The 24,395-nt window shown below is 44.5% G+C and overlaps 1 long non-coding RNA gene across 1 annotated transcript in view; it reads right to left on the bottom strand.

Annotated features, from left to right (window-relative positions):
• The window catches only part of LOC135203731 (uncharacterized), a 40,795-nt gene extending 17,543 nt beyond the window's left edge, over positions 1–23,252 (bottom strand). Inside the window, exon 1 of the long non-coding RNA XR_010312004.1 lies at positions 21,329–23,252. This is a non-coding gene — a long non-coding RNA (uncharacterized LOC135203731). The remainder of the gene's footprint in view (positions 1–21,328) is intronic.
• Between the last annotated feature and the right edge of the window lie 1,143 nt (positions 23,253–24,395).

Raw genomic sequence — 24,395 nt, 5'->3', positions numbered from 1 at the left:
CCCTAAAAATCAAAACCTCTCCCGTATGCCGGCGCCGGTTTGGAGTGAGCGCGAAGCAGAAAAAATAATTTTTTTCAAAAAATCACAGCGCGCTTAGTTTTGAAGATTAACGAGTTTTCATTTTTGGCTCATTTTTTTAATTGCCTAAAGTTTAGTATGCAATCATCAGAAAATGAAAAAGAATATCATGCATATATAAATATGCGATACATGGTAGCGAAAAAAAAAATTGTTCATAGATAATTGTATTCAAATCACGCTCTGCAAAAAACGGTCAAAGCAAACGAGTTACTTTTTTTCCGTTGTATTTTACACTAAATTGCAATCATTTTGATATATCTACATCTTAGTAAAAACAATAAAGCAACACCGGAAAAATATTATCACAAATGATGTACGAATTCGTAACGTGCGGACGTAAAAAAATGTTATTTTCAAAAATTCACCGTAATTCTAAATATTGTTCTAGAGACTTCCAATTTGTTTCAAAATTAAGACAAATGATTGAATATTACGATATTGTAAGAGTTTTAGATTAGAATTGCCAGATTTTGACCATTTCGGACGAGTTAAATTTGACCAAATGTCAAAAATTTTTATTATAATTTTTTTTTTTATATGCACATATTTCGGATATGGAAAAAGCTACAACCTTCAATTATTTATTATTGTATTCATGAATTTGCGCACATTTTGATATATGAAACTCTATAAAACAGCTAATATGAAAAGGAGCAAATATTAGGATAATGCGATGTACGTATTTCAGAGACTGCGGCCGCGAATCGGCGTGCGGAGTGAAGGTAAATATATTTTCAAAAAATTCACCATAAATCACAATATTGTTCTAGAGACTTCAAATTTGTTTCAAATAAGTAAAAATGACGGAATATTACTAGCCGTAAGAGTTTTAGCTTACATTGCGTTTTTTCAACTATTTCGGTAGAGTCAAATTTGACCGAACGTGGTTTTTTTTTGTTTTTTTTTCTATTGTCGTGATTTATATGCAAATATTTCGAAAAAAAAGCAGAAAAGCTACACCTTCAATCATTTTTAGTTGTATTCTACATGAAATTGCACAAATTTTCATGTATAAAACTCTATGTAACAGCTAATTTTAAATGGTGCAAACATTTCGACAGTCGCACAAAAAAATTCTGATTTTTTCGGAGAGTTACCACCGCGGACGTAAGGAAATTTTTTTTTTTTTTTTTTTCATAAATTCACCATAATCGAAATATTGTGCTAGAGACTTCCAAGTCGTTGCAAAATGAAGGTAAATGATTGAATATTACTAGAATATAAGAGTTTTAGCTTACAATTGCGTTTTCGACCATTTCAGTAGAGTCAAAGTTGACCGAAAGTTTAAATTTTTGCACTTAACGTTATTTATATGAAAATATTTCGAAACTAATAAAAGCTACAATCATGAGTATTTTTTTGTTGTATTTTACATGAAATTGCGCACATTTTCATATATAATACTTCATGTAAAGGATAATTTAAAATGGTGCAAAAATTATGTCAAAGTGACGAAATAATTTTTTGAGAGTGTCACTGATACCTTTTAGTGCGATAAGAAAGAAATTCGCGCTTGCGCGCCTGTGTAGCGATTGTAAACAAAACGCCTTGATCCGTGAACTCCCACCATCCCCCAAGGCGCGTGATTCAAAAGTTTTCGGCTGGTAGGCCTATAAATTTTTCCGTGAATTTTTAAAAAAAAACTTTTTTTGAGCCGACGTATGATACGTCCAATCGGCATACGGGAGACATTTTGACTCTACGTTTAATACGTCCAATCGGCGTAAGAGGGTTAAATCATCTGTAAAATCTTGGAATAGACAACAATGTCAAAGAAGGGATGATATCATATTAACAAGATTAAGAATAGACGGAATACATTGCTTAACCGCGACAAATACTTGATGAAGCAAGGCGAGGAAAGACAGGCCCCTTACTGTGACCATTGCCGTACTGTGGTCACAGTCCGTCATCTACTAACTGAATGCAATAAATTTGAAAGAAAACGAAGATCCAACAACATATATAATATACCACTTGAAGAACTATTGGGAGAAAATGCCCCACTTCAAAATATAGTAAATTATCTCAAAGAAATAAACCTGCTTTATGTGATATAACACGTCTTATAATTTCATAGTTATACAGTAAGCGCTGAATGGCCTTTGGTGCCCCAGTGCTTGGTGTTACACCTTAACTTTATAAAACCAACCAACCAACCAATCACGTGCATGCAGAAACAAGATAAGTAATGTAATTATGGAATAAAAATATGAACTATGTAAAGCAAAACAAATGAGTACGCCTGTTACAAATGCACGAAAAAAATTCTCTCATCTCTCTCTCCTCCTCTTGCAGAAAAAAGATAAATGACATACTTTATAGAATAAAAACTTAAAACTATACAAAATTAATAAAGCTATACATTAAATATGTTTTAAAAAATATTGTGAACACTAGCTGAAAATGATCCCCATCTTGTCTGATGGTTTGTGCAATTTTTTTTTTTTTTTTTTTTTTTTTGACGTTTGCATGTCATTAGTAAGTAGAGGACTTAAATTTGGATGACATTATATCTGTCTTCATTAAGCAAAAGGGTTAATATCTGCATTATTTAAATCTGAATTAAAGTTCTGACACAAACCTGAAATTGTCTGTAAACACTAAGCACAAAACAACAAAACATGGCCATCAACAAAATGAAAAATATTAAGGAACAGAAGCAATGGTGAAGTCAAATCAAAGTCTGTGAAAAGTGACCAATATTAGAAAAAGCAAAAGCAAAACTGTATACATATAATCAATGTTTTAAAAATACAAACATGTTACCAAGACAGGCATTTTATCACTGGAAGAGAGAGATAAATTATGAGCTGAATTGCTAAATATAAGCTAAAAGGTAGCTCGTCACCACCAGAACTCCGCAATGTCCCACTTCTCCATTTTCTTTATTTTCCTGACATAGGCAATCTGGGGGCCAGATGAAAAACCAGAGATAAAACATAATTGTACAGACAATGTACAAAAAACTCAGGAAAACTGTACCACCAAATTGCCACATAAATTAATACAAACTTCTTGAAAGGCTTTTCATGTATTATATGCAATAAAATATGTCAAGTGCAATGCATATACTGTTTTCTACATCATAAAAAGTTCTTACTTAACCTAGAAAACAAGATTATATTTAAAACATTACAGAAATTAACAATCCTGATGTGTACTGTGCAAGGGAAATTGAAGATCCAAAAGATGACTGGACAGAGATGCTAAAAAATAGAGTAGAATGAAGAGGAATGTAGTGTGAGAAGTAAAGGGTCCCAAAGAAGCCTGATAGCAACAGAATGAGTGAGTGAACATAAGGTTCCAGACCTAAGAGAGTTCCACACTGAGTTAAGGCTTTTCGCAATAAAGGTTTAAATGCGAAATGTGAAAGATCAAGTTTGACTTGACGCACTCTAGGAACTGATGGACTCATTTAGGATAAACTTGCATTAGAGTAATTACCTCTTGCTAGTGGTAGGCTTACAACAACAGAAATCTGTTTTCACAAGAGTGAGGGGTGGCATGAGGTGGGACTATATGTAAAGGACCTCAGGTTTGTATAGTTAGGAAAAAAGGGATTTTGACAAAGGAAAAATCTGTTTCTGGGCAGTGACCTGTGTCGCCCAGTGAAATAGTTCTATAGCACTCATTTCTAAGGTATAAATATTGCTAAATATACAAGAGAAAAAGGCTGTATGGTTATGCCAGAGTTCCTGGCTTGCTCACCCCTATTTAGGGTGTCGGTATGGAAACTAGGGCGTGTGAAACCACTATCAGAGGTCCCCTGCCATTTAGTCTCTTCCTTTCTCAATATCCCTCGTCTACAGAGGAGCCGTTCCAGGCCATCTACCGCCCGCTACTGCTACAACTAGCGTCTGTTTATCATTCCTGTAGATAGCACCCAAGCTTGGGCCAGTTAGGGTGTGGAAGACAGAGGGTGGGTTTCACTGGACGACACAGGTCACTGCCCAGAAATAGATTTTTCCTTTGTCAAAATCCCTTTTCTGGGCCTAACCTGTGTCGTCCCGTGAAATAGTAACAGAGAATTGGCCCCACTAGCTTGGAATTGTAGTGTAAACCAGTTACTGGAAGGAAAATAAAATTATATAATTACTTCTAAGGTACTTTTTTAATGAAAAGTTTCTTAATTCTATAAGTACAATAAAGTTCCTTAAGGGGGCAGACCGGAACCCCTATATATATATATATATGGTGGTATAGGGCGAAAAATGCAAAGTCATGAAAAAATTCATGGAGCTTCATATGGCAATTGAGAATACGTATACGACATATTTCGTCAAAATTCCTCTTACTTTCGTAGTTACAGGGTAATTAGTTAACGTAACTCAATAAGCCTAAAACATTGATCCGTACAAGAAAATGCAATATTTCATCTATCGTAAATTTTGATAATTATTGTCAAAGAAATTGGGAGAAATGGCATCTGTAGACATTCCCCGAGTTGAGAAGGGAGACTTCACTTCAGCTACCAAGTCCAACCATGATCCAGTAGCGGCACAAACTTCAAGTAGTCTACACGTTTGATTTCACCTCTGACATTCGCTTGCGTTTACGTATGTTTATGTATGTTTCGGCAAGAATTTCATCATGCCAATGAGGAAAAGACAAGGAAAACATCTCGCTAACATACAGACGAAGAAAAATCCGCTCCAAAGTATTAGTTACAGAATATCATAATATACGCGTAGTTAGTGAAGAGAGAGGGGAGGGTTGCGTAGTAACGGCCCCGTCTTGCCTGACAGCACACGTCACACTGTGCCCAAGGCTACGATCTTTGAGCAAAGAAATCTTCATTTATGATAAATAACATAGTTTTGGTTTTTTAATACCCAAATTGGCATATGAAATTCATAAAAATCATGATTTATTAAATTGTCTTTGTAAAAAGAGATACACCTTCGAGTTTCACCTCTGACATTCTCTTACATGTACGTTTGTTTATCTTTGTTTCGGCAAGAATTTCATCATGCCAAAAAGGAAAATACAAGGAAAACATCTCACTACCATACAGAAGAAAATTCGCTGTAATAAGCCGAGTTAGTGAAGGGGAGAGAGAGAGTTGCGTAGGAAGGAGTGCCCCATCTTGCCTCAAGCAGTGCCCCAGGCTACTATATATGAGCAAAGGGATCATCATTTATGATTAAATTATGATAAATAAAATAGTTTTGGTTTACTAATACACAAAAAAGAAATATACATTCATAATAATCATTATTTATTAACATTGTCTTTATAGAAATACGAAGGAAAACTTTGAACGCCCGTATCTCAAAACTATACTTATTGACCTTCAAAATCTATCTTCTCACTTAGTTTTAAAGCTATAACATTGGAATTTGGTATATAACTCAGAAAGACATAGAACAATCAAATGGAGCCCTTTTTTCCAATTTTTTTTTTCGTATTTTTTTTTATAAATGTTTTTCTCCTGATTTATAGGGTTTATTTTTTTACCATATTGAAAAATTCATATCTAGCAAAAAAATTACTTTTAGAAAAAAAATCCTCATTCGATTGGAGGTCTACATCAGGTCTATATATGGTAGTAATCCTAGGTCTTAATATTAAATATCAAGGGAGGAGATAGAATTTGAAAAATGATATTGTTATGATACAATAAAGTTTTATACATACTTACCTGGCAGATATATACAATTAATTGCCCACCCAACCTCCCCTCAGGAGACAGGTGGAAGAGAAAATCTGGTTCTAGAACGGTAATGGTTCCTATTCCTGCCACCCAGCGGCAGGGCGGTAGATCACCTGACCTACCTGCAGTGTGTGCCGCGAAATTCGAATTTCTGTCGGGGATGACGGAGTCTATAGCTAAGTATATATCTGCCAGGTAAGTATGTATAAAACTTTATTGTATCATAACAATATCATTTTTATACATTCAACTTACCTGTCAGATATATACTTAGCTGATTCACACCATTGGAGGAGGGTAAGAGACAGCTATTTACTGAATAGACAGGTAAACAACATACGTTGTAGGTAATAAATAAATAAAACCTTGGTTCCTACTTGTTTAGGCGGAAGATTCCATGGCTAATGCCTAGGAATCTGCTTCGCCCCAAGAGCCTCAGCGAGGATGTGACCTATGGCTAAGAGATCTTGTGGGTCTGTCGATGGGGTCTTATCCACTTACTCAACAGAGCCTGATGGCCTTTGTCAATGGGGTCTTATCCACTTACATGACAATACACCTATGCCTAGTGGCATAATTAAGGAGCACAACACCGATCCCGATCACCTGATCCTAACATGAGGGTTAGTGCTTAATTTGAAAAGAGTTATCCCCAAACTCCTTTCAAACAACCCAAAGAAAAACACGACGTTAAATAAAATTTAACTCGCTAGTTAAGGATCAGTATCGGCTCCCTATCCCAGCAACGTATCAACCAAGAGAGAAGGATCTCTCGTGAGTTATCTTGACATCCTTCTGGTAATGGGAAGTCAATACAGAGTTGCATCTCCCCTATGTGACAGCTATAATATGTCCTTTATGACATATTGTTATGGAAAGAACAAGAATTTGCAAAAGCTCGCACTTCCTGCGTTTTTAATTCTCAGCTGTTTGAAGGAATCATCAAGGCACTTATCAAGTGCTATGGAGATCACACTGTCTCAAAGAAGACCGGGCGTTCTTTGATACAGATCTCATCTGGATGAAGCCTGGCTGGCGCTTCGCGCCTGGAAGGCGTCTCGCTCCTGGCTGGCGCCTCGCGCCTGGCCGGCGCCTCGTGCCTGGCTGGCTCCTCGCGCCTGGCTGGCTCCTCGCGCCTGGCTGGCTCCTCGCGCCTGGCTGGCCTCTCTCCACCTGATTGGCGCCTCGCGCCTGGTTGGCGCCTAGCGCCTCGCTGGAGCCTCTCGCCTGGCTGGTGCCTCGTGCCTGGCTGGCGCCTCGCGCCTGGCTGGCACCTAGCGCTTGGCTGGCGCTTTGGCGCTTTGCGCCTGATTTGGCGCCTCGCGCCTGGCTGGCTTCTTGCGCCTGGCTGGCGCCTTGCGCCTGATTGGCGCCTAGCGCCTGGGTAGCGCCTCGCGCCTGGCTGGCGCATTACTCTTGGCTGGCGTTTCTGGCGCCTGGCTGGTGCTTCTGACACCTGGCGCCCGGCTAGGTCCTCCCCCTTAGCTGGAGCTTCTAGCTTGGCTGGAGTCTCGAGGTTGGCTGGCGATATCCACACCGGACACTCTCATCTGTCCGATCTGTTTGCCTCTGGCGCATTTGCGCCAGATAAGAGGCCCGCTCCTTCTCCGCCTCAGACAAAAAAAGCGTTTATTCGAGCTGTCTGCCTCTGGCGTTTCTCACCTGTTTGGCATTTGGCGGCTAGCTGGCGCTACGTTGCCCGAGGATCCTAAACAAACCACAATAGTTTATCAGGAGACAGGAGAAGGGTGGAAGGAACTCTTCCACCTTGAGCCTCTGACGAGGGGAGGCGTTTGTAGCCAGTTACATCCAGTAGAAGATAGGATATCACAACAGGACAAGAGAGAAGAGACTTCCTTCAAGGAGGATCCTTCGTGAGTACTTATGTTGCAAACGAGATCTATTCCTACCTGTTGAGGAGGTTTCTCGTTGCAGAAATTTCCCTCTCCTTGTCCGAAGGAGGGGAAGGAGCCTGGAAGTCGAAGGAGACTCCGAGCCGAAAGTGGGCGAACCCAGGCTTTCTTAGCTCTTATCGTGTAACTCTGAGTACTTTCTGGGAAGCGTTACGAGCCCTCATCGCATCCCAACGACTCTGTAGGCAAAGTTAAGCCATTTCTTCTGCTGAAGATAAAACTTACGTACTCTGCCTGGGCAAATAGACCCTTCTATTTCTTCCCTTATCAATTGGGAAAGCCCCTTGACTTCAAAGCTCTGAGCCAGGATTAGAAGGGTTTTAGTTCTTTGCCAGACATAGTATGCCGGCAAAAACCAATCGCCGAGTCTGCATTGAATCTGATGCGAGATTCCAAAACACAAAAACTCACTTGTACTCTTGGTAGTTGGTAAGGTCAAGAGAAAAAATGAATTCCCTCATAAAAATTTCTAAAAGAAGCTTGATGAGGAGAGGTTCCAACTTGTTGGAACAAGGACTCTGCGGGCCACGAATAGATCCCAACTCGAAGTACATGATATCCTACAGTTGGTTGTCTCGAGGTATCGTGCAAGATCCCGAGGAACTTAGTCCTCTGTTATCTTCCAGTTCCTTTGTAAAGACAGAGTATAGCCTGCTACTGTAATCTGTGATAACAGATATAATTACAAAGGTGATTCTCCTCTCATAAAAGGAATAAAAACTGCTATGAAAGGAATAAAAACCGCTATGTGGGTCACAGAGGTATCGGAAGAGGACAGTTTCCTCATTCAATCCAGCACGATCTGCAGCACTTCTATGTCTTTTCTATGACACTTGTCATTCACCTTGCAAAATCCTCTCATCCCTATCACTTCTCCCGCAGTCTGCCACGCAGACAGACTCAGAGTGTAGAGGTTTTTTAGGTCCCTTTCTAAGTGAGGCTGATAGAGTAGACCGCCTCTCTTGTGAAAGCCTTTATAACAGTGCTGTAAGAAGGATGTGACCTCTGTGAATCCAGCTTCCCGAAGGTAAAAATGGGGCAAAAAGCATCCTCCTCTCTTCCTCTGACGCCAGTAAATATCTTAATGCGTCCATTAAGAATTTATATATTGGAGAAAAAATTACTAATGTTTATTTCCCTTTCAAAGTAAAGGATGGCGTATATTGCTACCTCTCTTGGTTCGAGGATAAGGAAGCTGTCTAGAGGAAGTCTCTTCGTCTTCAACTTTGCGAAAAGATCTATGAAGAAGACGTATCGCAGGTTTCCACAACTCTCTTTCCAACTCAGCTTGTACAGACGTCTTCAACTTTGCGAAAAGATCTATGAAGAAGACGTATCGCAGGTTTCCACAACTCTCTTTCCAACTCAGCTTATACAGACGTTAATAGTTATTATCGTCGACCGAGAAGATTCTCACGGACGTGCAACATCGTGCAGCTAACCTCTTAAGGATCGTTACGTTCCGTGTCCGTGTTCCAAACAGGTTCTCTCTTGTTAACGCGAACAGGGGCGAAAAAAAAAGATTCTCAATGCTTCTTGAAATATGAGAGAGCTGTGGAAATGGTCTAATTGATTTAAATCATTCCGTCCCTCCTTGGGATCGAACCCCCTTCAAGTTAGACGGGGAACGAAATCAGGAACGAACCGTGCCGTTACCGAACCTGCTGTCAGAGAGGCTATTGAACCCTTCGATTAATAACTCGCTATATCAAGAAATTATCAAGTCCATTATTTTGCTTCTGCCTCTGGTGTGATTCTTTAGAATATGCGTTAGGACATCTGTACCTCTGTCCTGGTATCCGGCAACCTCTCAAATATTATTTCCGTTTCTTGGTAGGAAGAACTTGACAGGCTTAATATAGCCCATTCAGGGGAACAAAATTCTACCACGAAGAAAAATGGTTTCCCAACAAATTCCTCCATATTCTCACTGAGAATGTTCTCTAATAAGACTATGCTTTCGTAAACATGAGAGCATCATATAATATATTGCTCTGCTGCGTTAGAATCATATTGCTATTTCTTTCCTATAATCCTGTTACCTTGCGGTAAACAGTATCGAAAGGTTACATGGGATCTTTTTATTGAAAACTTCTTAGCAAAACGAAGACAATTTTATTCATGTCTGCCTACAAATCCCCCCCAATTCGAGGCTAAGTCCATGATTGTAGGGGGGATATACGGTTAATCATTCGATCCCGTAGGAGAGAGAGATGTAACAAACCGCTCATGACCGAGAACTAGATGGTACTGTGTTGGCTTACAATGACAGCCGTCCCGTTAGCTGCCTCGCTGCATTCTTCCTGAGTTGCCAGTTACTCCACTCAATGAAGGAGTATGATAAAATTATTCTCGAGCCTAAGGAAGCTCTCAATAATGCATATTTAAGCAAAACAACCTTCGTTAAGTACCGAAGCTGAGTAGGTGTTGTCGTAACAAACCCTTTAAGCGTAGTCCTTACTAGGAAATTCCTGTAAGGATACAGATAATTCCATTGCGAACCACAAAGGTAACTACAGTATGCGTATATGACTTGCCATACAGTAGTCGTATACATCAAATTTTCTTACTACATTCTTTCCTCTCCGATGCAGAGAGAGAATGGACATTATACTCTCTTTGTTCTTTTAGTCAATACAAACGAATTAATATTAGCCAAAGGAGATCACAAATGAAAAACCGAGAATCGAAGGGAATCTCTCAAGTTTTTATTCTCTTGGAGATAAGGCCGTATTGTACGCCTTATTATCTGGAAGAGCCTCTAATCAATGAATGAGAGCTTGTACGAATCTTGTCCATTTCAAAACGATTGCCACTCTTCCTGGAAATGGTTGGATGCATTATTTTAGAAGGAGGATGATTTTAATATCCTCTTACTAGTAATGAATGAATTCTATCAATAAAAGGGTTGCTAAGGTCTTACAAACTGAGAGACCTTCCCCCTTATTGGTTTCCAATTCCGATATATCTTCCATTTCCTGTCCAGTCAAGTTGGGAGAAGAATGAGCAACCAGAGGAGAGCACCATCTTAAGTCCCTGTCAGTAGAAAGCTGATCCTGTGAAAAGTCTGCAAAGAGGAGCTTCCTGGTCAATTTCTATCTCCATATCTGATGAGGCTGGAGATCCTGGCGCCTGGCTGGTGGCTAATTTGCAGCTGGCTTCTTGCGCCTGGCAGGGGCCTTGCGCCTGGTTGGATCCTGAATCCTGGCTGGCGCCTGGCAGGCGCCTCTCGCCTGGATGGATCCTCAATCCTGACTGGTGCCTGGCAGGCGCCTAGCCTGGATGGATCCTCAATCCTGGCAGGCGCCTTGCGCCTGGATGGATCCTCAATCCTGGCTGGCGCCTGGCGCCTGGCAGGCGCCTTGCGCCCGCAAGGAGCCCCGCGCCTGTCAGGCGCCTTGGATGGAGCTGTCCGCATCGGTCCGTTTTCCATCTCTGAACAGGATCTTTGATTGGAGGGAAAACCGTCCTTTCTCATATTTCAATACCAATGACGAGACTTGTTCTTGTATCTTCATAAGAATCTTCATCGCTGAATATCCCTCTTCCTTATCCGCCGAGGGGAAGGAGGTTTAGGTAATAAAGGAAAAAACACACAGTTTTAGGATACCTTTCCAATGGCTATCCTTGGCAGTCTGGGACGTTCTACAGAACCTGCCGAGGGGACGCCTGACCGGTGGGGATTCTCTGAAACCTTCGTACGGCTTTCGACATTCCTTCTCCTCTGGGCTTGGGAGCTTGGAAGAGGTCTAGGCCTGGGAGCGAGACAGAGCCGATCAGACGCACCCTCCACTGCAATGGGGAACACTATATTCACTTCTTACCTTTTAAGAGCTTGCATTTTGAGCTACATCCAATCATCTTCAAATTTGCAAATATGAATTTGTAGTTTCCGTGGAGTAAGAAGGTGATGAGGATGCAACAACTACTAGTACTGCTAAAACTCTAACTGATCGTTAGCACAAAAGCTATTAAAGCTTCTAAAGGAAGCGTATCTAGTTATATGCTTTTCCGACTTCCTAAAGTAGGAAATTAGAGTTTTATATTTCCTCACTTATTACACGTATTAATGAATAAATATTAATAATTCCCTTTCTTGCAAACTATGTAAGTGTCTACCGAAAAATTTGGTAGTTTCACGTAATACATTCTTCGAAATTTCGAAGCGAAATTCACTAAGAAGTTAATAAAAGCGTATGCCAAACCAAAGACCCAGTACTTCCCTGCAAAAGACAGCCCAGAAGATCGATGGCGATGAAAAACGAAAATCAAGTCAGGAGGTAGCAACAATGTATGTTGACACTACCGTGACAGAGAAAATCTGGTTCTAGAACGGTAATGGTTCCTATTCCTGCCACCCAGCGGCAGGGCGGTAGATCACCTGACCTACCTGCAGCGTGTGCCGCGAAATTCGTATTTCTGTCGGGGACAACGGAGTCTATAGCTAAGTATATATCTGACAGGTAAGTTGAATGTATAAAAATGGTTATTTTCGGGATAAATCACCCTGGCGTCACAAAACCAAAGGTCAGAGGCGAAAATCATATGTGGTTTGGAGATGTCCCAAGTCACCTTATTAAGTAGTTGAATATCAAAGTCCTGTCCTTAAAAAATGGCATTAGCCGGCCGGCCCCCTTAATTCTACAGAGATTTTTAATAAAATCCTTGAATCTACAGACCTTATCTAAATAAATAGGGTTCTACCACCCAAATCTGAAAGGATTAGATGAAATCCACACACTGATACAGGAAATTTATATACACACATATACAATTAGACATTCGTATGTACACGCAAGAGTGATTATAAGTGCAGCCAGGTGAAATCAAGGTCAATTTGTGCAACCCAGTAAACAACCAAAGCAAAGGTCAAGAATGTTAGCGAAGCAGGTAGGAGAGAAAGAACTAAATAGAGAGATATAGGCTATTAAGACTAGTTATTAACTATGCTAGGCAGTGCCAGGGGAAACTGTTCCCTGCTGCCACTGCCGGGAATTTAAGGGCCTCTTAAGGATTTTAAGCAGTGGCGTTTAAATACTGTCGGCGACTTCCAACCTGTATACTTTTTGAGATCGTCAAAGTTCATATGCTGAAAGTAATTAACTGAGGTAGCTACTGCTCTAATATCATGTACATGCGGAATTGATTCCAGATTGACCTGTTTAATAAAATAGAGAATTTGTTGTCTGATTCCTTTTAGGGCGATGATTCCACCGTTCTCCCTAATGAATAAAGGGCCTGAGGATTTCTTGGCAGTTCTGTTTAGAAAGGCTCTTAAGAGTGTTAACTGGACATAGAGATAAGTCCTGCGGAAGTGGGACAATCTTCCATGGGGACCACCTATTTTGTGGATCCTCATTTATAGCCAAAAATTGACGATCTGGCAAAATCAAATCTTCTCCAGATGAGAGGAATTCTATGTGATCTGGTTCTCTGGAAAGGGCCAACAGTTCAGATATTCTGGCTCCTGATGCCAGACTTACTAAAAACAACGTTCTCCTGAGAAGGGTTATATAAGAACATGATTCATTAACAGTGTCTGAAGCTAGCTTAAGTACATCGTTTAAAAACCAGGAAACCGTTTGAGGTTCTATCTACTGGTCTAAGTCTAGCACAAGCTCTGGGATAGAAGAAAAATACGAATCTGTCAAATCAATATTAAATCCGCATTGAAATATTTTCTTTAATGCAGATTTGGTTGTGGTAATAGTACTAGCTGCTAGGCCTTTTACGAACAGGGTTCTGAAAAAGGTAATTGCCAGATTCATAGTCATGGTTTGTACCTTTGTCTCTTTCAAAAAGGTGGCTAGCTTCTTTACTGCTGAATCGTATTGACGCAGTGTAGATTCTCGTTTGTCTGATTCGAGAAACAGGATGTTTTGAGGGTCAATGTTAGCATCTTTTTGCACCGCAAACTTCATAAAGTCCATAAAGTTAGGGCTTTCTGAATCCCTGAGGAAGCAGACACAGTCCGCGTTTGTACCAACTGCGTCAATCTGGGATTGGGGATCCGCCGGGGCCAGAGTCCCAATTCCACTAGTAGTTGGAACCAATTGCTCTTGGGCCAGTTGGGAGCCACTAGTGCAACCTGTCCTTTGAAAGATCTGAGTTTGTTCAGAACTTTCAGTAGTAGGTTTATCGGGGGGAATAGATAAATTTTCTTCCAGGTGTTCCAGTCTATTGCCATAGCGTCCGTGGCATAAGCCAGAGGGTCCAGATTGGGGGCCACATAACATGATAGTTTGTGGTTTGATTCTGTGGCAAAGAGATCTACTTGAAGCCCTGGCACTTGTTGGCAGATCCATTTGAATGATTTTCCGTCTAGGGACCCTTCCGATTCCAGCGGAATTGTCCTTGACAATGCGTCTGCTACTACATTCCTTACTCCCGCTAGGTGAGTGGCTGACAGGTGCCATTGGTTCCTTGTCGCTAAGGAAAATATCGCTATCATTACGTGATTTAAATGGCTCGACTTGGAGCCTCCTCTGTTTATGCAGTGGACTACTACCGCACTGTCTAGTACTAATTTGATATGGATTTTCTTTGCTGGCGAGAGCTTCTTCAGGGTCAGAAACACTGCCATGGCCTCTAGTACATTGATATGCAGCTGGCGGAATGTTACCTACCAAGTCCCTTGTACTTTTTTGTACTGGGAGTATCCCCCCCAGCCACTTAGGGAGGCATCCGTGTGAACTACCAGGGCTGGGGGGAGGAAACTGTAATGGAATTGATTTTGCCAGGCTCTTAACTTCTGTCCAGGGACGGAGTCTCTTCCGTAGGATCGGTGGAATCCGGGATACTTTGTCCCGAGATTTCCTGTTTGCTCTGGATCGCCAGACCCAGTTTATATCCTTGAGTTTGGCTTTCAATAGCACGTCCGTAACTGATGCAATTTGGAGTGAATCCCATACCTAGGCTACCCTCCGAGAGCATGCGGCTCAGTTCGTAGGCTAGAATCCCCCGCGTACGGATATAAAGTATAACGTCAGGAATAATATACATATATACAGTGGACCCCCCGTATTCGCGTTCTCCAGATTCGCGGACTCACACATTCGCGGATTTCTCTCGGGAACGTTTCCCCGCATTATTCGCGGAAAATTCGCGCATTCGCGGTATTTTTCTATGATAAATATCCACAAATTCCTGGTTTTTTGGATGAATTTCATCATAAAATGCACTTTTTGTGATAAAACTATAAAAAAAACCAAGCATGAAAATTTTAAGTGGGTTTTTCTTGAGTTTTAACGAACAAAATAGGCTGTTTTTAGCGTTTTTGTAGGGGTTCCAAACATTCGCGGGTTCTAACTATTCATGGGGGGGTCTGGTACGCATCCCCCGCGAATACGGGGAGATCACTGTATATATATTACCAACTGAAAAACTGCTAATCTATCCAAAAAAGGCAACTTCAATTAGTATGGGGGACCAATTAGGTGCCGATATGAGCGTAAATATACGCAGGTAGCGATGCCCGAATGGCTGACTGGGAGTGGCGTCATGCCGGCTCCCGTTCGTTACCAAAATAAACATATATATCAAGACCATCGCTACCCTAAAACATGACCACATATTAGTTGTAGAACTCATCTTGGATGCAGCGGTATCCTGACGATCTGACATCTTCAAGGATGAGGAATTCTTACGAAAAAACACAGTGAAAAACACATGTGTACGCTTCAGCAGTGCTATTGAAGGGATGATAAACAGACACTAGTTGTAGCAGTAGCGGGCGGTAGATGGCCTGGAACGGCTCCTCTGTAGACGAGGGATATTGAGAAAGGAAGAGACTAAATGGCAGGGAACCTCTGATAGTGGTGTCACACGCCCTAGTTTCCATACCGACACCCTAAATAGGGGTGAGCAAGCCAGGAACTCTGGCATAACCATATAGCTTTTTTCTCTATTATATTTAGCAATATTTATACCTTAGAAATGAGTGTTATAGGAACCATTTCACGGGACGACACAGGTTAGGCCCAGAAATGCAATTTTCGACAAATTGCTATTTGTTCCGGTACGTTATACAAACTATCGGTCCTTTTACAATAGGAAGACTCACTTCTTGGTGGGAGGAATCTGAGTCTTTTGAGAACAGACTGGTGTTCGCCCAACCTTGGATTGCTTCCCTGGTCGTAAGAGCGAGGGAGGTATCCTAGCCTCTGCCCAATTGATCGGGGTATGTACCGCAGGATCAATGGTCAGACCTCTGGACCCAAGTAATAAGAGGGAGGCAAGCGTACCTCTTAAAACTAGCAAGCAAGAACTTGTTCCTATTGCAAGAGGTAATATGAAGTCATGGGTTGTCTCTTGTTGGCTTCCACTTCCCCACTATTGTTGGGGGAAGTGGTGGATAATCGCTCCTATCCCCAATGAAAGGGATAGGATGGGGCTCGGTCGAGTAGCTTACCTGCATCACCTCCTGATCCAGCATAGTGACTACCGCGTCCCTCTGCCCACAGGTAGAGGGAGAGAAAAAGATGGGGAAGAGAAGGCTAGTCACCTTCTCAATCACCTATCCCTTCATGCAGTCACACCAGGAAGTGATGCTGTTCGGTCCGCTCGGGTGCTGGGTAAGCTACACAACGTGTTGAGCAGCCACCATGGGTCCTAAGGAACAAGTGTCCAAGGACCTGTGGGCTATATCCTGAAGGTAGATGGAGGTGCATGTGGTCTGGTTGGACCAGACCCCTGCCTTCAGTACCTGCGCCACGGAGAAGTTCTTGCGGAACGCGAAGGAAGGACCAATATCTCTGACTTTGTGGGCTCTCGGACGAAGGGTACGGATGTCGTCGCTACCATCAGCTTCGTACGCCCTCCTGATCACCTCACGCAGCCAGAAAGAAAGTGTTCCTGTAACTTCTTGGTCATCCCGGTGCTAACGAAGAGGTGTCAACACTCAGACCTGAGGTGTCAAGTTTTCTTCAGATAGCGCCGTCGCGCCCTCACAGGACAAAGCAGCATCTCCTTCGCATCGAAGGCGGTGAAGTCCATTAGGGAGGGGATTGTGAAGGACTCGAACCGATCGGCAGTGACCGAAGGATTCTGAGTCTTCGCTACGAAATTCGGTACGAAATCGAGCGTCACAGATCCCCATCCCCTGGAGCTTGACTTCGCAGGAAAAGCCATGCAGTTCCCTCAGAGGAAAAGAAGGGAATAGTCGCTATGACCTATCCCTCTTCCCGACAATCTTCGGTGATGTCCAGTACCCATACTGGTCTATCCGTCTGCAGCGAAGTGTCTTACATTCTTGAATCCCATTGCAGCGAAGCCTCTCGCGGTCTCATATCCCCCTGCGGCGAAGTCTCTCCGTCTCCGTAGTGGATAGGACACCGACACTCCATGGTGGGTGTCGATGGTATGGGTACTGGGACAAGCTAGTAGGACAAAGTAATGATTGATCTGGAACAACCGAACTAAGTCCACAGCGTAGCTCGCAACTGACTTGGGCGCTTTGACAGCTGCCGACTGACTGCGTTTGGTTGTGTGAGGCAAGCTGTCCAAGCATCCGAGCAAGTCACGTGACCTTCGCCTTTAAAGGGGTATGCCGAGAGACCATACAAATCGTCTATTTGTTTGCCACCGATGCCGAACAGCGAGGTGATGATTCTCTCAAGGCATGTGACCAACAGGCGAAAGTCAATTGCCTTCTAGAGACCGAGGTCCCTCATGTCAAGACAGAATTCTCATAGTAGTTAAATCTCGGCTAAGGAGAAACAACACAATGTGCCGTTGAAGACGAAGGTGGAAGGTGAATGCCACCTACGTCTTCACAGCCGAATCGAGAGAAGTAATTCTCAAGATTCTGAACCTGTGCTTACAAAGGACTGAAAACTCTAAACCGCTATTTCATTGCTGTTCGGTGAGAAGTAGTTGCAATGAAAGCGGGGCGCTTTTCAGTAATGAAAACACAGGGATGTACTGCCTGAAGAACTGCTTCTCATGGGCTGATCATCTTCTTCAGGGCGGGGGAACAGGCGATGTCTTCCGTAATACATCTGTAATTCGGGGTGAACAATGAACAATTGCACAACTACAAATACGAGATATTTTTAGAAGACAAACTCAGATGTCTGAAGAAATCATTCCGCATTATTGCAGGGGTGCGATGCAGCGGGAGACTAGGCTACAGCCTTCTGTTACCGTGCGGTAAACAGAAAGATGATAGAGTCTATTGAGATATCTCTGTCTGAAAATTCTCGCAATGTCCAAGGTGATGCAGTGGAGATGGTCATTCATGTATGCGAGAATCCCAGTCAATCAGAGACCTAAGTCTGTGATTGTCGGGCAGAGATACGGTTCGGTAGTCAATCATTGTAGAGGAGAGAGACATAAACCGACCATTCATCTCGGAGAGCCAGCTGGTACTGGGCTGCTTCAGGCAGCTCAATACACAGTTAGCTCTCGCTCACTCGTCATCCTGAGTTGCCAGGTAATCCATTCCAAGAAGGAATGCGTTCGGCTAGAACCATTGAGCGTAAAAAAATACGCTCAAGCAATTGTATTTAAACGAAACGGATATCAGTAAATACAAAAGCTGAGGGGGTGTTGTCGTAACAATACCGTAAGTATCTCAAAATTGAAACTGGTAACTCCTGGGAGGTTGCAGTTCAATTACGATACTATTCGTCTCAGTCACAATCAGTAGAGTTAACTACGGTATGTGCCTACACCCTGGACAATTCAACTGATTAACAGAATCATGTCGCGAGGGCAATATACCTAGTATATTTGTAGGTTCCTATACAAAGACCTCCATCCTAAATTCTTTTCCATTAAAGGAATGAGAATAAGGATTGGAAGCTGACACCCTTCATTCTCTAATCAAGAGAAAGAAGGAGAAGTCTTCCCCAAAGGAAAGCTTCAATGGTGATAACAGAATACCGAAGACGATAGTTCAAGCCAAACTGGATGTCCCCGTCCGTTCTTCTCTATCCCAGGGTTAGACGCCTACTGTGAGATATTCTTCCTTCAGCAGCAGTGCTTCTTCCAAGTGCTAGAAATTCCAGGAATTTGAGCATTCGGCGAGATTCCCGATAATCGTAGTAACAATTATCAGGGATTCTCGTCTAGCCCACTCTGGACCGTGGTTTCGCCCAAGTATTTGCAGATCATAAAAAACCAGAACACTCTGAGAGTGCTAGAAATTCCGAAGAATTCTAAGCGCTCGGCGAAACCCCCACCGAATTCATCAGACGATAATCGGTTGGTGGTCCTCCCGATTCCCATAGAAATCGAGGAAGTTGGAGGAACAGGAGAAGAAGACCTGACACTCCTCCCTCGCTCACCGGCAGAACCGGTGTGCTTGGGGGGCTGCAGGCGATCGCCAACCCGCGATGGCGATCGAGCTGCAGGCCTGGTCGTGCCACTCCCCTGGGGCGAGCGGCTGGACCGAGAACAGCGGCCACGGTCCCGTGCGTCAGGGGAGCTGCTGCTGGTCCCCCTATCCATCTGGTCCCGATGGGAGCGGCGGTCAGGGGACCTGCAGAGACCACTGTCGCGATGGAACCAGTGCCCGTTCTCACAGCGCGTCGAACCCCTGGAACCAGTTGGTTCCTGCGATCGAGGGGACCTCTTACCAGCCTCCGCCCGTGGTCGGTCTAGGACCGTCACGGCAACCCTGGTAACCAGCTGGTCACTGCGAGAGCGATCGATGGCCTAGCGAGAGTCACCTGAGCGTCTCTCACCAGCCCTCTACTCTGTGCCTTGGTCCTGGCGCTGAGCGAACTCGGACGTCTGGGCCTTGGCAGCACGGTCGCCCGCGGGCACCCGTACACTCGGTACCTTTCGCGAACGAGAGGCTGAGCCGGAACCTGGTGTAGCGGCAGTGCCCCTAAACCAGGCGAGGAAGTACCGGTGTTAGCCGGTACTCCTCTGGTCCCCGACTTCTTCTTCCTTGCGGAAGGAGAGACGGGCCTCTCTCCCGAAGGAGCAGGAGGACCAGCAGAAGGACCCCCCATCCCACCGGAGTGAGACGGGCCCTTAGAAGTTCCCGAAGAAGCCTTCTTAGGGGGGAAGGAGGCAGCCTTCTTCTTCCTCGGCTTGAAGCCTTGGGAGTCGAAGGGGAAGAGGCAGCAGCAGGCGATGAAGAAGATGACGACGACACCTTCCTCCTCCTCCTCTTCTTCTTTGTCAGCTCCCTCAGGACAGAAGTCAAGTCCTCAATCCAGGATGGAACCGGGGTTGCTGTTGCCGAAGCAACAGGGCCTGGCTGCACCTGTCCAGAAGGACCAGCGTCTGGGGCAGCAACACCGCGGGCTGGAACGACGTCGGCAGGTGCGGGAACAGCAGGAACAGCGGCAGGTACGGCAGGTATGGCAGACAGGGCAGGTACTCCAGGAGACGGGGCAGCAGCCAGCAACATCCTGGGTACCAGCGGCAGATCCAGGGGCGAGCTCTTCGGATAACAGAAGACCGGGGCTGGCAGCACGAAGAACCCGGAGGGGGAGGCACGCCTCTCCATGGCACGGCAGCAATCGGGCCCTGCACGGCGGCCGTTGGCGTCACAGACATCACGAGAGGGGTGTAAACCAGGTGAGGAGGGGCGGCGTACCCTGGAGTTGAGACTGTGTAGTGGTGGTCACTGCTCCATGGGTGACCGGCACAGCCACCCGCCAGATGCTGGAGCAGCCCCTGGACGCTCGGGAGGTGCCCTGGAGTCCCCAGCGTCATCCACACCTAGCCAAGGTCCGTCCCCCGCAGCAGGAGCCCTCAGGAAGCAACAGTCGGAAGTTAAGAGGGGTTCCCCCCTTTGCGTGCCGGGGCGGGGTGGGGGTGCGGGTGGGGGGGCGGGAGCCCCACCCGAGCGAACGGAAGACCCCGAATACAAATTGCCAACGCGTCGGGTAACGAGCGCCCTCCCTCCTCTACGCTCGACGGATTGGGCGAAGAGAAGGACCTCGAACCCCCCCCCCCCCCCCCCCCCCCAAGGGAAGGTGCCAACCGCAGGAGCATTCACGCCCTCGGCACCGAGCGCAAATGAGGATCAATCTTCGGAAAAGAGCGGAGGACCCCACACTTGCCGCCCTCCACCCCCGGGCACACTCTACGGTTGATGCGGGGATAGCTCCATGTCCAATGATCCATAAAATCAATGTAAAAAAAGATGAAAAAGACAGTACATACTTATAATTCACTTTCAACCACTGACAAACCAAGTTGAAAAATTCACAACAAAAGCAATGCATACAACAATGAAGCGGGCAGAGAGCGACGACGAACACGTCCTCCACACACACACAGCCGAAAGCAAAAGTGATTCTTCACCTCCCAGTTGCGCTCCGCGCGCACTGTCGGACAAGCAGTTAACTACCGAACTCCCTTGTTCGAAGCTTACGACCATTCCAGCTGCCGCTAGTTACCTTCCTATTGTAAAAGGACCGATGGTTTGTATAAAGTACTGGAACAAAGTTCATTTTCCCACTGAAGCCACCACAATGAAAAAATTAACCCTCCTGGCATTTGCACCTCTTACAAATATTCCTATGGATTACATAAAAAGTTTGTCATTCAGAGAACTGTACCCTAAATTCATGACAAAATCCATAATTCTGCAAAATTTCTCAAGCATTACATTTGATTTTCAGTCAAAACCTTTGACTCATTTCCTTGAGAAAGGTAAGTGCATAACAGGTGAGACATTGCCTCTAAATTGTATTAAAAAATTATACATACAAACCTGATGCATATATAATAGCCACTCACACAACCCTAATTCCTCAATTATGACTTTTTAACTCAGTGGTCTGGTTAAACTACCAAATAACAATAACAACAACAATACAATGCAGGCAGTAACAATAACAAACACTTAGTTTATGCAAAATTAACACTGAGGTATCTTCTTTTGCTAATTTGGACACTGGGAGACTCAGAATTTGTAGTACGTGTTAGTCTTTGAACTGAGCTTAAGTCATGAACCTGGAAAAGGAAAACTATTATTAGGATTTTATATCTTAGCAATGTTATTACAAATATTATATCTAAATATGACTGTGAAAGTATAAATACTTGTCAGTAATAAGCCTTTAAAATTCTACTATTGCCATTTATTAAATTCATACAATAAAAAATTCTGACATTCTAGAAATACATAACTACTACCATAAAGTAATTTTTCTTATACAAACTCATCATTAATAATCAGCCTTAATCTACATAGTCGAGCTCCCCTTCAAAAATTTCTGAAGTTTTGAAGACAGAAGAAGAGAACACCTAAAAGAATGTTGGGATTAGTGGCAAAATTGTGGTGGGAAAATTGTACTAAGAATGAGGAAGTGGTGAAGCAACATGGTGTCTTGTGGCTGGAAAATAAGCTGAGATTTCAAAAACTGAGATGGTTTGGACAACTGAAAAGAAAGGATGAGGAATATTTGGTCTAAAACGAGTATATTAGGAAGTACCAGGATGAAGACCTAAAAGACAACAAAGGAAATGATAGCATGAAACAATGATAGATACAGATCTGGAACTGATGGGAGTTATAACAAAAGGCAGACTTAAAAAAGTGATGATAATTAGTTCCCCATGAAGTAAATGACTCAATAAATATGTTCATGAAACAAAAACAGCCACATATGACAATTTGTCCACAAATGCATTTTTCCTAACTATACAAACCTGAGGTCCTTTTACAATAGGAAGGTAACTAGCGGCAGCTGGATGGTCGTAAGCTTTCGAACAAGGGAGTTCGGTAGTTAACTGCTTGTCCGACAGTGCGCGCGCCGGGCGACTGGGAGGTAAACAATCACTTTTGGCCAAATTGTCATTTGTTCCGACACGGGATACAAACCTTTCGGTCCTTTTACAATAGGAAGACTCACTTCTTGGTGGGAGGAATCTGAGTCTTTTGTGAACAGACTGGTGTTCGCCCAACCTTGGATTGCCTCCCTGGTCGTAAGAGCGAGGGAGGGATCCACGCCTCTGTCCGATTGATCGGGGTGTGCACCGCAGGGTCAATGGTCAGACCTCTGGACCAAGTAATAAGAGAGGGGCAAGCGTATCTCTTCGTACCAGCAAGCAAGAACAAGTTCCTGTTTGCAAGAGGCAACATAAAGTTATGGGTTTGTCTCTTGTTGGCATCCACTTCCCCCCCTTGTTGGGGGAAGTGATGGATATTCACTCCTATCCCTAGTGAAAGGGATAGGATGGGGCTCTGTCAAGTAGCTCACCTGCATCTCGTCCTCATCCAGCAGGGTGACGACCGTGTCCCTCTGCCCACAGGTAGAGGGGGAGAAAAAGATGGGAAGAGGAGCCAGTCACACTCTCATTCACTCATCCATTCTTACAGTCACACCAGGACTCGATGCTGTTCAGCCTGCGAGGGTCTGGGTTCGCTACACGTGTTGAGCAGCCACCACGAGTGAACAATCGCGTGAACACCTGTGGGGCGGTTGAGAGACCGAAGCAAAGTGCCCTGAATTGGTACACCGTCCTGTCGAGGATGAAGCGGAGTTACTTTCTGGAGGATTGATGGATGGGTATCTGGAAATACGCATCCTTCAAATCCACTGAAAGCATGAAATCGTTCTCCCTGATGGAGTCGAGCACGGAACGTGCCGTCTCCATCGTGAACCGAGTCTGGCGAACGAATCGGTTCAGGGGAGAGAGATCTATCACCGGGAGCCAGCCCCCCGTAGACTTCTCCACCAGGAAAAGGCGACTGTAGAAGCCCGGTGATTGATCCGTGACGATCTCCACAGCTCATTTGTTCAGCATGGTCTTGATCTCCTGTCGTAGAGCTACGTCCTTTGTTGATCCCGGGACGTATGTTTGCAGATGGACCGGGTTGGAGGTGAGGGGTGGCCAGAGATTCGAAGGGTAGTAGATATCCCTCCCGAAGGACGCCTACTATCCAGGTCTCGGCACCGTAGCGCTGCCATGTTGCCCAATGGCTGGCCAGGCACCCCCCCAACTTCCGGCAGCAGGTGAGGGGGAATGCCGTCCCTAGCGTTTCCCACCTTTCTTCAACTTCTTCCCTGCCCCCCCTCGTGAGAAGGAGGACTGGGGGGAGGGCTGATGACGACCTCCTCTTGCAGAAGTAGAAGCCAGAGTCTTTCCTTGGGGCTTCGACGGGGCAACCGTCTTAGCAGCCGAGGAAGCGCTAGCCAAACTCTTAGGCTTGGTCCGCAGTTCGAGGTGCCCAGAAGCCTTCGAAACTGCTGGTGTACCAAGCTGTCACTGTCATCAGTGCGCCGCCTTTCCACTGGCAGGCGGTCCACCATCTTTCCTGGGAAGAGAGAGGAGGAACTCCGTACAGGTCCATTCCTTAGTCCAAGCTCCGCCTCTCGCCCAGCCACCCTGGATACTCGGGGTTAAGGACTGCGTCCCTACGCCGAAGTACCAGGTTGGCCCACCGGGTTTGCCGTCTGATGGCGAGGAAGGAGATGGCCCTTCCCCCATACTGACAAAGTCCCTGAAAAAAATGAAAGCAGCGTCATCCTCAAGAGGAAGTATCCCCCGAGTTTGCTGCGACTTTAGACACTGTGAGGGACCACAGGTCTAACCAGGAGACGGCCTGGAAAGCCGCCATAACGGTGGATTCTAAGCCCAGTGCTCTTGCCGCGAGAACCAGAGGTTCTCCGACAGGAGCTGCTGCAGAGACACACCCGGAGTTAGCCTGGCTAACTCAGGGTTCACCTGTTTGGGAGGCATTGGATCCTAAGATGGCACGTAAAAATGCCGCTGTCGCAGTAGAGGAGGAGGAAGGAAGTAGCTTGTTCGACCTGCCAGACTTCAGCGAGCCG

The sequence above is a fragment of the Macrobrachium nipponense genome, chromosome 36 (assembly GCF_015104395.2).
Source record: "Macrobrachium nipponense isolate FS-2020 chromosome 36, ASM1510439v2, whole genome shotgun sequence".
In the NCBI taxonomy this organism is placed as follows: Eukaryota; Metazoa; Arthropoda; class Malacostraca; order Decapoda; family Palaemonidae; genus Macrobrachium; species Macrobrachium nipponense.
The sequence above is the reverse complement of the archived record's forward strand: the minus strand, read 5'-3'. Positions and strand labels throughout refer to the sequence as shown.